General features: G+C 43.7%; 1 protein-coding gene across 2 annotated transcripts in view; it reads left to right on the forward strand.

Annotated features, from left to right (window-relative positions):
- NTM (neurotrimin) overlaps positions 1-18,308 on the forward strand; it is a 925,228-nt gene that overhangs the window by 415,645 nt on the left and 491,275 nt on the right. The window lies entirely within an intron of this gene.

The raw sequence follows: 18,308 nt of genomic DNA on the forward strand, positions 1-18,308 counted from the left end.
GAGTTGGTGATGGACTGGGAAGCCTGGTGCACTGCAGTCCATGGGGTTGCAAGGAGTTGGACATGACTGAGCGACTGAACTGAATGGAACGGAAGATCCACAGGAAGTTGACTTGTTTGGTTCTAGTCAGTTTATGTCTTGTCCTCAGGCTGTGTTGTTCTTTTAAAGGTTGTGCCCTGCACCCTTCCCTGTTGTTTCCGTATCTTCTTTGCCAGGAATGTTAAGTCCAATTTTTTTTTTTTTTTTTAGGCACAGGTGAGGGGATCAGTTTTCACACTCAGTGTTCCCTGTCCATGGGCTGGTTCACTTCAAATCCTCTCCTTCCTCCTCTTTGCATGGACTAGGCATCCCAAACCACACTGGACAGGCAAGGACATCCCACTGGATGACGTGCCTAAATTTGATCATGCTGTTCCCTCTGCCAGGTTAATTTTCCCTTCCCCATCTCACCAACCTCACTCCATCCCCTCCACCTTGACAAACTGTTTATCGTCTTTCAAAACTCGGCATAAAGATTACGTTCTCTGCAAAGAGTTTTCCACCAAACTGGATAACATTAGCCATGCCCTTTTCTACTCTCATGGTGCCTTGTGTAACTCTGTTAGGATGTCTGCTTTTAGGAGGCTAGGACCACCTTGACCATCTTACATATCTTTATAGTCACAGCACCCAATATAGAATAAGGTGTGCTGTTATGTGAGCATCCCCGAATTCCTATCTCTTTGCTTGTGCTCTGGCTCTTCCTTCCAACTGAAATCCCTCCTTCATTATCTTAATAAAGTTCAGTGTAAAATATTCCCTCACAAGATGCCTCCTTTGATCACTTTAACAAGTGTATTTTTGTGTATACGAACTCCCAAACATGGAAAGAACATGACTTGTGTTTATCAGACTTGCCTTAGATTTGGACTCAGACTAACAGAACTTTATTCTTTCATTATTTAAAAGTTTATTCCACAAGACTTTAACAGTACAAAAAGTCTCTTTTCAAGGACAATAATACTTACGAATGATAGAACTTTGAACACAGCAAATGATCAATAAATGTTAATTCATGTTCTTCCTTCTTTAAGGCACTTGCCACTTTATGACTTTTAGCACAGACATTCATGTCATTTTCTTATTGTCAATAATAGAACAAAGCTCCTAGTGGAAGAACACTATCTTACTCATATTTCCTTTTTTCAGCAGAGAATATCAGAGATCCTTATATAATTCAGTTGTTTAGAATATTTGTTGAATTTAATGGGGCAAACTTATTTTTAATGCTTTATGCTTTAAAAAGAATATAGTTTTATTAGTTGCAAAAAATTAAATATGAGGTTGATGGCCATGCCCATAAAATGTTGGCTATCACACTTTGGGTGAATAATGTAACCTACATGATAACATACTTCTATGGGAAAATCAGATTAGACATCCATCAATTCAACTTAGTATCTTTAACAGAAATATTCCTCTTTCTCTTTGTGAGAGCTGCCTCTTATATCTTTATAAGCATGAAAAAAAAAAATGAAACAGTATTGACTTGACAACATTCTTTTCAAAAGTGGTCAATGAGGTAAATTAGATTACCTGGTAAATTCCATATAAAAAGTGAGTGTTTCTATAAATTTAAGTGAAAAATCTTTGAAGAACTTTGTTCTCAACGTTGGAGAAAGTTATAAAGAATTGTTTATGTGCCTTTAACAACTATGCCTCAGAACACAGGAGCATTAAGAGAATCTAATCATCACCAAATTTAGAGACCTTTGACCATCACTTCATGGCAAATAGCTGGGGAAACAATGGAAACAGTGACACACTTTATTTTTGGGGGCTTCAAAATCACTGCAGTTTGTGACTGCAGCCATGAAATTAAAAGATGCTTGCTCCTTGGAAGAAAAGCTATGAACAACCTAGACAACATATTAAAAAACAGAGACATTACTTTGCCGACAAAGGTCCATCTAGTCAAAGTTATGGTTTTTCCAGTAGTCATGTATGGATGTGAGAGTTGGACCATAAAGAAAGCTGAAGAACTGATGCTTTTGAACTGTGGTATTGGAGAAGACTCTTGGGAGTCCCTTGGACTGCAAGGAGATCCAACCAGTCAATCCTAAAGGAAATTAGCTCTGAATATTCATTGAAAGGACCAATTTTGAAGCTGAAACTCCAATACTTTGGCCACCTGATGCGAAGAACTAACTCATTAGAAAAGACCCTGATGCTGGGCAAGACTGAAGGCAGGAGGAGAAGGGGATAACAGAGGATGAGATGATTGGATGGCATCACTGACTCAATGGACATGAGTTCGAGCAAGCTCCGGGAGTTGGTGATAGACAGGGAAGCCTGGCGTGCTGCAATCCATGGGGTCACAATGAGTCGGATATGAGTGAGTGACTGAACTGAATTGAACTTTAGTTTTCTCTTTTGATTAAAAAAAAAAAAAGTGTGGTTAATATAGCCACCTGGCTTGGATCACAATGATGATATGAGAACTGCAAGTACAGCTCTTGATTCCAGGGTCTGTCTTTATTTCCACACCCCAAAGTCTTATAAAGTGCCTGGAATAGAAAATATGCTCAATAAATATTTATTGAGTACATGAAGCATGCGAGGAAGATTTTGAGGAATTCATAATGTAACATGGTGGAATTCACACTGTCTAGTGCCACTTTCTTATTTTAGATGTGATAATGAGACTCAGAGAGGACAAGGGATTTGCTTAATGTCACACGACAAACTCCTGGCAGAACAAGGAACAGACTCCAGATTTCATGTGTCCTGGTTTAATGCTCTTCACATACACCACACCGCACCAGCCATTTCCCAGATGTGATAATACACCATCTGATAATAGACAGAACCAATGCAATTCAACTAATATTTATTAAGCTCTTGTTATATTCCAGGCATGGCGCTCAGCACTGCAGGGATTACAAGATGAATTACACAGTCTCTGCTTTTAACTTCACGAATTTTGATGGAGGAGGAAAACACATAAACTGTTACTAAATACTTATTAGGAAACAGACACCATAATGGAGACATAGGGAATGTGCTGATGGGCTCATCCTGAAAGGAGTTAATAAATTGGATTACGGGATGGGTGGAGGTGCAGGCTGTGGAGCGTATTTTCTCTGATAGTTTTTCTAATCTTGGAAAGAAACACAAGGATGCCATCAGCTAAGAGGGGAAGGGAACCATCTGGACAAAGGAAAAGTCTGGGAGAGCAAAGAGGAGGTGGATGCTCCAAGCAGCTCCCAAGGCTATGACCTGAAGGAGCCATGGTAGGAACGTGGAATGAAGTCTGGACCGGTAAATGTGACTGATCTTTGAGGACCTTGCTTGGGTATTGGGGCTTTCTTTGGTATGTCATGGAGAGCTTTGAAGGTGGCTGAAGACAAGCGCTTGCCTTTTTGGAAAACCATCATGGCTGGAGTGTGATCAGAGTGGACAGGCTGGCAACTGGGAGAGTAGTTACAGGGCTACTTCGAAATCCAGCAAAAGTTCCCTTCAGGGAGGAAAACAGTGAGCACAAGAGAGATTTCTCCAAATAGGAGAAACATTATGAGAAGAATTAGGAGCCTGGGCACCTGATTCAGACTGACTGTCCCCCTTGCTTCCTTATACAGGTTCCGTAAACTCTATGTGCCCAGTGTTTACCCTGCAAAGTGCCCACTCCCGCTGTTGCAACCTACTGTTGCAGGTGCAAAGTGCTAGCAAGGGCACCTGGCTCACAGGAGGTCCCCAGGAAATGCTGCTGGCTGTTGTTGGTATAAAGATGTTACATGGAGTGTGGGTCTCCTGAGAACAGGTACTCCTTTTACTCCCTGTGCTAGAAAATTGTCTGCCCCACTGTTGCTATTGCTATTGTTGTTCAGTTGCTGAGTTGTATCTGACCCCATGGACGCCTATTAGGCATTTAATAATTTCATTATTGCTGTTGTTGTTATCCTCAAAGTTTTCTTGTACCTTCTTCCTCTGTATCCTTCCGGTAGGATTGTACAGGAGTTATCTCCATAAGGATTATAACTGGTGTCTTCCAACATCGTGCCCTGACATGTGAAAAATCATTCATGATGTCATAGTCTTTTCTAAAACTGGCTATCATTTTCAATGTATTCAGCAGAGGCTTGGAAAGTTTTAAGCTGCAAATGAACACTTTGGAGGCATCCTTCCTTGAATTTGATTTAAGAGATCAGGGAGCTGAGGTTGAGCTGTTAATGATTCAGAAGTCCAGGGTCCTGTTTGGCGGCTCAGGTGACTCACTGGGTCGTGAGAGCCAGGCCGTGTTCTCTCTGTGACTCACTTTACTCACCTCTGGAATGGGATTCTAGCTGACCTCAGAAACAGTTCTGTGTTGATGAGTGGGCACAAGTGGCTGTCTTAAGGAGGATGAAGGCAGTTGGTGGGGAGGGCTCCTGGAGAATACACAGGTCTCTGATGATCATCAAGGATTGGCAGGCTGGTTATAAGGCATCCTAGACTTGAGTTCTGGGAGCAGCATGACCTATTTTGGGTCATACACTCCACTAAGCATGATGTAAGTAGAAACCCTAATCCCTGTAAACTACAAACACAAATCATACCTGTAAAAAGGTGAACTCAATGAAGAGAAAAGAGTGCTCTGATGGAGATACCTACAAGGCAGAAAAGAAGGAAGAATTTGCTGTGGTGTGTGGAGCAGATGTTATCCAGGGAAGGTGCTGAGACATGAGCTGGGTGTCTAAACCTGAGTCAGATCACAGAGGGTGTCCCAGTGGGAAACAGCACATGCAAGGCTTGTACTGAGTTATCCCCATGAAGCAGGAGGAGCGTATTAGGAACTAGCTTGGAAGGGAGTAAAGATGTCAAGTCTGTAGAAGAATGCACATGTGCACACACACAAAAAGAAGCCAGTGGGATAGAAGAACAAGCCAGCCAATGAGGTCAGACAGATCAGGACTGGAATCCTGGCTTCTTGATCCCTTTGAATCTCAATTTTCTCATCAGTAACATGGGATTCATTGAACTTACCTAGCAGTGTAAATGCTGATAGAGATGTCCATTCATGTCCTAGGAAATACAGGCATTGTGTGCTCAGTCGCCCAGTCATGTCTGACTCTGTGACCCCATGGACTGTAGCCCACCAGGATCCTCTGTCCATGGGATTCTTCAGGTAAGAATACTGCAGTGGATTGCCATTCCTTTCTCCAGGGGATCTTCCCAACCAGGGATCGAACCCAGGTCTCCTGCATTGCAGGTGGATTATCTTTACCGTCTGAGCCATCAGTGAAGCCCCAAAAATACAGGCATTAGCAGACACATATACTATAGTTGGATATGTCTGCTTCAGTGACTACACATACACAATCCCATATGGATAAAATGCTTGCAGACATTGATTGATTTGGTGGTGGACGCTCAGGGCTTCACTTCTTTAGTTCCTTCCTGATTTCTATAAAAGTCTTTGGAAGAACAGCACAGTCAGTAGATCTCCAGGGAACAATAGCACGGGCTGGTTAGCAAGTGAGTGGAGTATCCTCTCCACATACCAGCTTTTCTGCAGTATCTTCATTTCCATGAGAGTATAATTGCTTTCCAAAGTTGTGTTAGTTTCTGCTGTAGAGCAAAGTGAATCAGCTCTATGGATACATATATCCCCTCCCTCTTGAGCCTTCCTTCCACCCCCTATCCCTCTAGGTCATCACAGAGCACTGAGCTGAGCTCCCTGGGCTGCATAGCAGCTTCCCACTAGCTCTGTATTTTATACACGGTCATGGAAATATGTCTGTGCCACCTTCTCAGTTCGTCCCACTCTCCCTCCCATCGCCTCCTGTGTCCACATGTCCGTTCTCTATGTCGGCATCTCTGTTTCTACCCTGCAAATGATGAATCGATAAAGAAGACATGGTATATATATACAATGGAATATTGCTCAGCCCTAAAAAGGAATGGAATTAGGTTATTTGTAGAGATGTGGAGAAACCTAGAGTCTGTTCTACAGAGTGAAGTAAGTCAGAAAAACAAATATGCTATATGAACACATATATGTGGAATCCTTGGATATCTTGGTAGCTGAATACAACTGTGTAGGATTCATTTTTTCAAGTTGCAGTTCTGTTCTGCACAACCACACCGCCTGCCCAGGGGATCTGCTGGGGTTAATTCATGCCCACGCCTCCCCGAGCTGCCGGCCACTGTCAGGACCTCATTGAGGGCTCTGGTTACCTGACAGGAGGACCACAGAGGGGAGAATCCAAAACAGCCAACTGGCACCAACAGGAAGGATTTCTGAGTTTCCTCCAGCACTTAAATTGTGCTTGCACACAGCTCTTAGAATTCCCTGTGACCCATTCCGGGTTTTGCCCACTGCTATCTCAGTTTTGTTGCTTTGAAATCTCCTTTCCCCTGATTTTGATCTGAGGCAGCTGTCCTCAGGTGACAACCAGCAATTCCAGATAATGGCTCAGATATACACCCTTGGCTTTCCCTCTGGTCTCCTCAGAATCCTGGGAGCCAGAGTCCGAATGAGACAGCGGCCCCTTTGACTGTGTCTAAGAGGAGGTGGGCTGTGGGCTCCCAGTGGCTGTCCTTCCACACCACCTTCCAGCTTTGGTTCCACACCCTGCCTCGACGCAGATGTGTGTTTTGATAGAAGGTTAATGCATACGTGAATACACAACTTTTTGATTTATTGTCGTTGTGAGCTCATCACTCTTTCCTTTAAATTAAAACTCCCTCCAGATGGGGATCTGTGACGCAGATTTATTGATCTGCAATAAAACCTCACTCATAATCTCTGCAGCTGCCCATTCGTCTTCTCCAGAAAGAGGGCTCATTACTCTGGGTATCCCAAGAATGAAAGCAAGAAGCTAACTTTCTCCTTTGTTCCCTTCCTGCCCCTCCCTGGCTTTCTGCTTCTCTCCTCCCTCCTGTTCTCCGCCCAGCCCCTCCTTTTACTGCTGAATTCCCCGAAAGACTCACTCCCGTTCCCCATCTCCACCCTGTTCTCTTATATTTCTCTTTACTCCTCCTCCCGCCCCAAAGATATCCTTTATTTTTGTGGGCACCTTGTAAGTGTCATGACATTGAATCTGATTTGTCGCTGAAATCAACAGCCCAATCTCCACTCTGCTCCTTCCAGATGGATTTGCCCTCCCTGGTTTGGAGAAACCACTATGGGCTCAGGAGATGGATGAGGTCATTAGAAAAGGGGTGTGAGCAGCCAGACTGATCAAAATCAGAGCAATTGACAGGTGGGTAGGTGCTAGGTCTGTGGCTAAAGCGGGGTACATGTGGATAAAGAGTGCTTACCACTCTGTGTTTTGTTGGGTCCAAAGAGCCTTCTGATTGATGGCCTAGGAGACGTTCTGGAGTGCACACATGATCAAGGCTGCTTCCACTGGTCAGCAGATGGCCTGGCCCCTGTGCCAGGAAGCAGAATAAGTAACTGTTATCTCAGACTCAACAGAAGGAAGGGCAAAAGGACTTCTGGAGTGATCAGATGAATTGCCTAGTCAGTTCAGTGGAGTATCTCTTCATATTACTAAAATCCTCTCGGCTTTTCTTGCTGGAAAACAAAGTATCATCATGTCTGGCAGATTTCAGCTGGAGGGTCATGATACCCTGGTGTGTTGCCATCAACCCTATTGTGGGATGTGACATCACCACGCAATACATGTAACATATTACTTCTAATAAAGAGCTGGTTTGTAAATAAAGAGTATAACTAATAAGTTATACTCTTGTTAGAACACATTCTAAGTTATACATATAACAGTGTCATTTTTCACTCACATTATTTCTGATGTTATTTCTTGGACAGAAATTTGGTATAGTGAGAGGAGACCTGGCAGAAACCACATGCTCTTTGTATGGTACAACAGGCATGTAGTTGGCATTCATCACTAGGGAGTGACAACCACTGCTCCGGTCTGTCTTCCTCTTCATGCAGGAGAGCTGTCCTCAGGAGAACCTTACATACCCATCGCTTGTGTCCCTGCAGCTTAAAAAAAGGATGCAGCTTCTCCTCCTCATTTTAAAATGGCAAAATTGCAACCCAGAGCCAAACAATGAGGGTGCAAGCCCAGAGTTGAACGCGAAGGCACAGATTCATATTCAGTGCACACTTTCCACTGGCCACTGCCTCCTCCAGCAGGCCGGCATGAAGAGCTTGGGACAGAGGCTGGGAACAGGTGGGGGAAAAGCGAGGAGGAAATGAATTGCCATTTATCACTGGAATCAGGAGGCTACCCCAAGCAGGTTTAATCACCCCGTGCAGAGAGGGCTGCAGAGCAAGTTTATGGTTTACAGTGAGCAGGCTGACACAGCTGATTGATGTCAAATATGTCATGATGTATATTGTAAAGCAGGGAGATTTAATGGTGTAACTCTATGGCAGGCTCAGAAGTGAGTTGCTGCAAAGTAAGGAGTGATGGATAGGCTCATTTACATGTAAAATTGCCAATGGCATTGACAGCCCTGGTATGTGAGGGGAAGATAAGAAGCCCCGAGCAAGATCCACTATTGTCCTAGTATTGGAATATTAAAATACAGCTGTGGCAGCATCTGGAGTTTGCAATGGACTTTAGAGGTATAATTATTTTTCACCTTCAGCCCTGAGATAATCTACATATTTTATGAGGTTTTCTAAAAAGTCACTGTAATGTCCCTGGATCAAATATTTGCAGTAGATGGTGATGCTAGTATGAAATTTAGTTGTATGAGACGGTTCACTTAAGTTCAGTCACACAGTTGTGTCCAACACTTTGGGACCCCATGGACTGCAGCATGCCAGGTCTCCCTGTCCATCATCAACTTCTGGAATTTACTCAAACACATGTCCCTTGAATCGGTGATGCCATCCATCCATCTCATCCTCTGTTGTCCCCTTTTCTTCCTGCCTTCAATCTTTCCCAGCATCAGGGTCTTTTCAAATGGGTCAGTTCTTCACATCAGGTGGCCAAAGTACCAGAGTTTCAGCTTCAGTATCAGTCCTTCTAATGAACACCCAGCACTGATCTCCTTTAGGATGGACTGGTTGGATCTCCTTGCAATCCAAGGGACTCTCAAGAGTCTTATCCAACACCACAGTTCAAAAGCATCAATTCTTCGGCACTCAGCTTTCTTTACAGTCCAACTCTCATATCCATACATGACTATTGGAAAAACCATAGCCTTGACTGTATGGACATTTGTCGGCAAAGTAATGTCTCTGCTTTTTAATATGCTGTCTAGGTTGGTCATAACTTTGCTTCCAAGGAGTAAGTGTCATTTAATTTCATGGCTGCAGTCACCATCTGCAGTGATTTTGGAGCCCCAAAAAATAAAGTCTGTCACTGTTTCCATTGTTTCCCCACCTATTTGCCATGAAGTGATGGGACCAGATGCCATGATCTTAGTTTTCTGAATGTTGAGCTTTAAGCCAACTTTTTCACTCTCCTCTTTCACTTTCATCAAGAGGCTTTTTATTTCCTCTTCACTTTCTGCCATAAGGGTTGTGTCATCCGCATATCTGAAGTTATTGATATTTCTTCCGGCAATCTTGATTCCAGCTTGTGCTTCCTCCAGCCCAGCATTTCTCCTGATGTACTCTGCATATAAGTTAAATAAGCAGGGTGACAATATACAGCCTTGACATACTTCTTTCCTGATTTGGAACCAGTCTGTTGTTCCATGTCCATTTCTTACTGTTGCTTCCTGACCTGCATACAGATTTCTCAAGAGGCAGGTCAGATATTCCCATCTCTTTCAGAATTTTCCACAGTTTGTTGTGATCCACACAGTCAAAGGCTTTGGCATAGTCAATAAAGCAGAAATAGATGTTTTTCTAGCATTCTCTTGCTTTTTTTGATAATCAAGTGGATGTTGGCAATCTGATCTCTGGTTCCTCTGCCTTTTCTAAAACCAGCTTGAACATCTGGAAGTTCAGGGCTCACGTACTACTGAAGCCTGGCTTGGAGAATTTTGAGCATTACTTTACTAGCGTGTGAGATGAGTGCAATTGTGCGGTAGTTTGAACATTCTTTGGCATTGCCTTTCCTTGAGATTGGAATGAAAACTGACCTTTTCCAGTCCTGTGGCCTCTGATGAGTTTTCCAAATTTGCTGGCCTATTGAGTGCAGCACTTTCACAGCATCATCTTTTAGGATTCGAAATAGCACAACTGGGATTCTATCACCTCCACTAGCTTTGATGGTTAGCAAACCAAAATACTCTATGACTTTATCTATCCCCAGCCTAACAATGTCACAATGCCTGTAGAGTAACAATGTGAAAGATGGTACCTTGATTTTTTATTTTTTGCAATTACATAGGTGCGTCACTTATTAAATGGAACTATCTCTATAGTTGGGCTTCCCTGGTAGCTCAGCTGGTAAAGAATACACCTGCAATTCAGGAGACCATGATTAGATTCCTGGGTTGGGAAGATCCCCTGGATAAGGAATAGGCTACCCACTGCAGTATTCTTGGGCTTCTCTGGTGGATCAAATGGTAAAGAATCCGCCTGCAATTCGGGAGAACTGGGTTTGATGCCTGGGTTGAGAAGATCCCCTGGAGGAGGGCATGGCAACCCACTCCAGTATTCTTGCCTGGAGAATCCCCATGGACAGAGGAGCCTGGAGAGCCACAGTCAAGAGTTGGACATAACTGAGCGACACAGCACAACACATCTCTATAGATGTTTGAGATGTTTCCAATTTCTTTTTTTTAAAATTTATTTTATTGAAGTATAGTTGATTTACATTGTTGTGCTAATTTCTACTGTACAGTGAAGTGATTCAGTTTTGTATTATATATATATACACACACACACACACACTGTTTTGTTTGTTTTTGGCTGTACTGGGTCTTTATTGTAGCATATGGGCATTGTCTAGTTGTGGCCTCTCAGCTAGAGAAGGGGGCTTCTCTAGTTGCAGTGCTTGGGCTTAGCTTCCCTGTGGCATGTGGGTGGAATATCAGTTACCAGACCAGGGATGGAACCTGCGTCTCCTGCATTGGAAGGTGAAGTCTTAACCACTGGACCCCCAGGGAAGTCCCTATATTGTTTTTTTGTGTTCTTTTCAATTATGGTTTATTACAGAATGTTGAATATAGTCCCCGGTGCTGTGCAGTAGGACCTTGTTGTTTATCCGTTCTCCATATAAGAGTTTGTGCTAATCCCAAACTCCCAGTGATCCCTCTGTGGCCCCCAGCCCTTGGCAACCACAAGTCTGTTCTCTAAGTCTGTGGGCCTATTTCTGTTTCATAGATAAGTTCATTTGTGTCATATTTTAGATTCCACATATGTGATGGCATATGGGTACCTTGACTTGAAAACTCCATTTTCTTCCCCCAGACTCTTGCTTTCTACTGGTTTTCTCTGCACTAGTCAAGGAAGAGAATCAGTCTCCCCTCTCCCTCTCTCTCTCTCTTCTTTCTTATTCTTCCCTTCCTTTCTCCTCTAATAAGGATGTCATCATCATGTGTGGGCTAATGTCTATTACATATGAGAGTAGTGAAATTGATTTATCCTCCCAACAAATAGCGAGGTTTGGATCGACTCCAGCTAAACATTCAGCTGTGGGGATAGATGCCGGACCTGAACTGGATGGTTGAGAAGCACTTCATATTTGTCCCCAACATTAGAAAATGACACAGTAGCCCTAGAGCAGCCAGCCTTCCATCACTCTATTTCTCCATTCCTCCATCTTCTTGAAAGTCCTCCTCCAAACAACATTCTTGGGGCATCATGTGACATCCTAGAGACCCAGCAGTGAATGAGACAGAGGTTAGAGCTTGGAACACAGAGGGAGAAAGAACCTCAGGACATCACTGCACCAAGGTTATTCTAAAGTGTCAGGGAGGGACCATGCGGATGCACAGGAATATCTCCACGGGACCAAGGAAGGGGTGTGGCTATAAGATAAATATTGAGGGCTTCTTGGAAGAATCAGCATCTGAGCCAAGATTGAGGGTAGCAAGGCAACGTGGGGAAGGGAGATTTGACCAACGAAAAATATGGTGCATGTGCATCCAGAGCAAAGAGGCATTTAGCAGCTTTAAGGACCTGCATCTACAGTGATGCAAGAGAAACAGACATTCGAGAAGGGACAGAAAGAGATGAGGCTAGACCTAAAGAGCCTGGCTATTTAAAAGGTTTGGACCAGGACACAAGATCCTTGGTACATATAGTGGTGTTTTAGATTTTCCCTACACACAACTGTGGATTTGGCTCTAATAAGATGAATCTTATATCTGGAGATGATTGCCAACTGTGTGATAAGAAAGATATGTTGACAATAATAAAATGCATCATCAAGTCATGCCTTTGGGGGTGCTCATAATATTATGTGTGTAATTAAGCACATAATATTAAGAAATAAGGATTTACCAAACATATTTGTCAATTCAGCTTAATGTATTTTATGTACTTCTTCCATAACCAGATGATTGTTATCATGACAGCAAATTAATTTTATACATTAGTTAATAGCATCCATGCTTTATCATCCTATCATATTTGTTTCACTCCTTCAAAACATATTTATTGAGAATTTACTAAGTTCAAGGCAGTTTTCTAGGTGATAAAGACACAAAGATGAATAAGTCTTTCTCATAAGCTAATAAGTAAGCCATATCATAAACTAAGCTTCTGTAAAGAATTGACTGGGTAAAGAATGGAGAATAGAGGAATTTATGGCCTTTGCTGGGATGTGGGATGCTCAACAAAAGAGATATCCATGCTTTATCCTAAAGAGTGTTTTGGAATTTTCTGTGGGCAATGTTTGACTGGACAGCAAAGAGATAAAACCAGTCAATCCTTAAAGAAATCAACACTTAATATTCATTGGAAGGATTGATGCCAAAGCTGAAGCTCCAATACCTTGTCCATCTGATGCAAAGAGCTGACTCATTGGAAAAGCCCCTGATGCTGGGGAAGATTGGGGGCAGGAAGAAAGGGAGGTGACAGAGGATGAGACAATTGGATGGCATCACTGACTCAATGGACATGGGTCTGAGCAAACTCAGATAGTGAAGATAGTGAAGAACAGGGGAGTGTGGCATGCTATATTCCATGGGTTCACAGAGAGTCAGACGTGACTTAGTGACTGATCTTGCCTATGAGGAAACAAAGGCATTTTGATGCAAATAGCTGATTCACATAGAGTTTCAATGAATCTCACTAATTCAATTAAAATGATGTTGTAAATTATTAGGTTTATTCAGTTTTGTTCATCATCTCTTATTCTTCTAAGAACTTGGTTGTAACATCTGTGATGCAATCAGCAGGAAGGATGTGGTTAAGACCAGAACCTCTGGAATCACAAAGACCTGGGTTCTCATTTTCTGCTTAATCATCATAAGATCTTATATCAGTTGCTTAAAATTTCTGACCTTCATTCTTCTTTGTAATAGATCATGTAGCATATTAAAGGAAGTAATGTGTTGAGCTTGGGGTCAAGCACCGAGTAAGAGTTAAATAAATGTTAGTCATGTTTGATTAACATTATTACTATTATCTGTCATTTAACGCCTAATGAAACTTTGAATGAACCACAACACAGCAACTTTCTGGAGCTAATGTACCTTCTAGAAGCCCTCATACAGCCCTCTTCTCCTCTCTCTTCAGGAAGAATATGCCCATGTTGTAATAAATCACCAACACAAAGTGGGCACACATGGTCCCTCTTCTCCCCTTGGGTTTTCCTGCAATTATTGTGCTATTTTCCCTGGTGTTTCCTTTTTTGCTCTTCAGCTGAAAACTTCCTGATTGTGCAGTTTGCTTGCTCTTCCCAATCATTATCAAGCTATGCAAGCTTGCACCTGGGATCCCTTCTCAGCCTCCCTCCCGTTAGGTGCCTCCCCCAGCTCATTCTCTGGGAGACCAGATTGTGAGTACACACAAACACGTTCCTATCACTCATCTGGGTGGTCACGTGAAAACAAAGTTCTACAACCCTTTCATGCAGTGCATTTTCACTACTCACTTTCCCCCAGCTTTTTATAAATGCTTTATCAATAGTTGGGAGTTTCTCAGGTGGTGCAGTGGTAAAGAATCCACCTGCCAATGCAGGAGACCCAAGAGACACAGGTTCGATCCCTGGGTCAGGAAGATCCCCTGGAGTTGGAAACGGCAACCTACTCCAGTATTCTTACCTGGGAAATCCCTTGGACAGAGGAGCCTGTCAGGCCTCAGTCCATGAGGTTGCAAAGAGTCAGACACAACTATGCTACTGAGCACGCATGAGCACACACACATCAATAGCCTGGATCCTAAAAAGCAGGGATCTCCAACCTCCAGGATCTAATGCCTGATGATCTGAGGTGGAGCTGATGTAATAAGAATAGAAATAAATTGCACAATAAGTGTAATACCCTTGAATCATCCCAAAGCCATCCCCTTCCCTGTTCCTGGAAAAACTGTCTTCCATGAAACCAGTCCCCGGTACCAAAAAGGTTGAGGACCCCTGCTAACGAACATTCTTAAACTTGCCCTGCTCTTAATCTAGTGCCAAAAAAAAAAAAAAAAAAAAGTGAAAAAAATAAACCAAAAGAAAACTCAAAGAATGGGGAGGTGACAGGCACCCCACTGAAGCCCCTCTGAACTCTTTGTGGCTTTCTCTGCACTGGGCCTCCATGGTGCCCCGTAGGGACCTTCATCTCTGCGTGGTCCCACAGATGAGCTGCTGCACCCGCCCTGGTGCCCAGCCTGGAAACCTGGGCTTTCCTCTTGATCCCTTCCTCCTCCTCAACCATCACAGCCAGGTGGGTCCTGAGGATGCACCCTCACTGTGTCTCTCACAGCCAGCCACGTCTTCCCTTCACTGCCACCCCCTGTACCAACACACTGTGGGTGATGCCTTTAGATGATCCTCCTTTATTTTTTGGCCACGCCATGCAGCATATGGGATCTTAGTTACCTGGCCAGGGATGGAACCAGCACCCCCTGCATTGGAAGGGCAGAGTCTTAAGCACTGGACCCCCAGGGAAGTCCCAGCCTCCTTTTACTCTTCTCCAGTCTTTTTTTCTACTCAGCAATCAGGGATCTGTTACAAGGCAAATGTGATCTTGGTGGCCTCCACTTTGATGGGTTTCTATTGCTCTCACGATAGGATCAAGCTGCGACTCTGTACTTGGCTGAGAAAGCTCTTCTTAACCCACACGACCCTTCATCCCACTGCCAACTTTGTTATCTGTAGCTACTCCCCTACCCTCCCACCCCCACTTTTGCTCACTTTCTATCTACAATGTATCTGCTGGCTTAGAGTTTAAATATGGCTTCCTCTGGGAAGCTTTCCAGCCCAACTATGCTCTGCTCCGTGCCTGTTTATGAGCATCCGTGGCTTTCCAAACCCTGCCTCATGGCAAGTACCACACTCTGCTCTGTTGCAGCTGCCTATCTGACCAGCTGTCCCCCTTGCCGGGCTGTGCTCCCAGGGATGAGCCAGCCCAGTTCCCAGAACACAGTAGGTGCTCCATACAGATGTGGTGAATTCTTTCAGAATCCTTTTGAGGGGAAGAAAAAGCCAGTCGGGGTGAAACCAAAACCACCCAGGGGTGGGAATAGGAACCCCTCTCTGCACAGGAAGGGGATGGGTGAGCATTCTCCCCACCACCTGTCTCTCTCCCCACCCTCTCCTGATCAGATCCAGCCCTCACTTCTCTCAATTCCACAGTCAGCAGAAGGGCCTAAATTAGGATATTTTTCCAGAGATGAATTGAGTGAGCACGGACTGAGCTGACCCTGATAGAAATGCTTAAGGAGCTTTGCAGCAGGATTAAGCAGCTGCCTTTAATCTTGCTTCCTTCCAGGTGGTGGGAGCAGATTCCAGCTTGTGGACAGGGCTGGGCTGCAGCTTCTCTGAGTCGCAGGCTGTCTGGGCAGGCTGTGAACTGGGAAGGCAGGAGTTGGGAACAAGGAGAGCGAGCCTGAAAAGAGGGGACTGCTTCCATTTCAACACTGTGAGAACCTAGCTGAATCATCTTCTCTCTTCTCCTCCTTTATTTACAATTCAGAAAGCTTTCCTATTTCTAAATGCAAAGTGCTCTCATTAGTGGCTGGAAAATTCTACATTTGTGGGTTATGTAACCATCACAGCTAAACCCAGAGACACTGAAGCACAGAGGATTTATTCTGGATCACACTGAGTGAATCCGTCCAGAGAAACAGCAGAGGCTGGTCACCATCGTTGAGTGCATTTCAGATGCACTGATCCCAGATGATGGGCTGTTTTCCCTGGCGTCACATGGCGTGGCCTGGGGTACAGCATCTGTCCCTCCAGCCCCCAGGACCCCCCTAACAGTAGCCAGTTGCCCCCAAGATTACCTAGCAGGATCAGTTCTGAAAACCCCCGAAAAGAGAGAAATAAGTTTTACATCTGGGATGTGTCCCTTCTTGGATTCTCCATGTTTTAGAGACTTTGTTAATATGTATTAAAGGCAAAAGCAATTGACTTCTGGGCGCAATCCAAGAATTTCATTGGATATTAAAGCTGGAAAAGGAATTTGAAGAGTATTTACAAGTCATCAAGGACAGGTGAGGAACCTGAGTCTGAGAGTATGTCACATATGCTCAGTCGTGTCCGACTATTTGCAAGCCATGGACCCACCAGACTCCTCTATGCATGGAGTTTTCCAGGCAAGAATACTGGAGCACATTGCCACGCCCTCCTCCAGGGGATCTTCCCAACCCAGAGACTGAACCACGTCTCCTGCGTCTCCTGCGTCTCCTGCATTGGCACCTTTACTACTGCACCATCTGGGAATTACCCTCAAGACCTACAGTGCTCTATTGACTGAGCGGGCTTAGAATTAGGCACAGCTTGCTTTTTTCCAGGCCATATTAGAGGCTTTGGAGGCGGAGAGCAACCAAGGGCTGTGTCTTTGACAGGAGTCCTATTCCGGGCAAAATCAGAGCATGCATGCCCCACGCGAGCTCCTTGCAGCTTGAACACTTAGAGTTGAGTTTCTAAGCCAAGGGTCCATTCTTAACACAGCCTAAATCATAGCAAGCGCTCAATGAATATTAGTTGGATAAGTGTCAGTCTGTCTATTTTCATGGACTTCGAGTGGGTTTCGGAGTCTCTGGAACTTCCTACTATTTTACCTAACCCTCCCTGGTATTTTTTAACTGGGCATAGTGCCTATTACATTTCCAAATATTCCTTATTCAGGCTTCAGGCTGTGTGGGCATTTGGAAATTCAGGAGCACGTGAGGCTATGTCACCTAATTTTGATTCAGCTGGGTCTACTGTTTCAGGTTTTAATTTCAGCAGGTTAATTTCAGTAAGGTACGTCTCACCCTGAATTTCTCAGGCTTTCTTTGCATTCAGGTCCAGGGTCTTCAGAGTACTCTGTGTACTTGAAAACCTGCGTGAATTTCCCTGAAAGACCCCTGTGTGTCATTGTACTTGTATATTAATAATGTATCTGATTCATTACTATTGCACCCCAAGCATTACAAGCCTCAGGGTATAAACATGACATTTAAGACCAAGAATTATTTCACACAGAAAAGATCTGCTCAAAAGTAAAATCATCTTCAGGGATTTAGGGAGAGTGAGAATTTAATGGCTGGTGCTGATTTTATTTTTTAAACCAGTTGACCCTAGCACTCCATCTCTCAGTCTTTTCTTTCATTGGGAATAAGGACCCAGTTCAGCCTTATGGCCAGCTAGCCTCTCAGGGTGGCTGGGTGGTTCAGTAGTAGCTCTCCCACCAGACAAGCCAGCCTGGAATCTATGACTGCTCTGTCATCTCTCAGCCAATGACATAAAGACACTGGGAGGGCAATGTGAATACCCTGGGGATCCTGTGTTTTTCATGCACTTGGGCCTCTTCAAAGGTATAGATGATCCTATTTGCAAAGCAGAAATAGAGACAGAGAAATAGAGACAAAGACAAAGAATAAATACATGGATACAAGAGGAAGTGGAGGGTATGGAGGCTGGGATTGATACATACGTAATACTGATACTTGTATGAAATACATAATTAATAAGAAAATACTGTATAGCACAGGGAACTCTACTCGAGAGTCTGTGGTGACCCAGATGGGAAGGAAATCCAAAAAGGAAGGGCTGTATGTACACCTGTGGCTGATTCACTTTGTTGCAGAGCAGAAACTAACACAGCATTGTAAAGCAACTATGCTCTGATAAAAATTAATTTAAAAATACATTGGGAAATTTAGTAACACAATTGAATACTTCTGAATCAAATAAACAGATTTATTGCCTTAAGTATAAAAGTCTATTTTATATAAAAGTATGTAAGATATATTGCATTTAATAAACAGATTTATTGCCTCAAGTATAAAAGGAGAAGGCTGACCTGGAAGCAGGTGCTGAGCTTAC

This window comes from Dama dama, chromosome 2, assembly GCF_033118175.1.
Source record: "Dama dama isolate Ldn47 chromosome 2, ASM3311817v1, whole genome shotgun sequence".
NCBI lineage: Eukaryota > Metazoa > Chordata > Mammalia > Artiodactyla > Cervidae > Dama > Dama dama.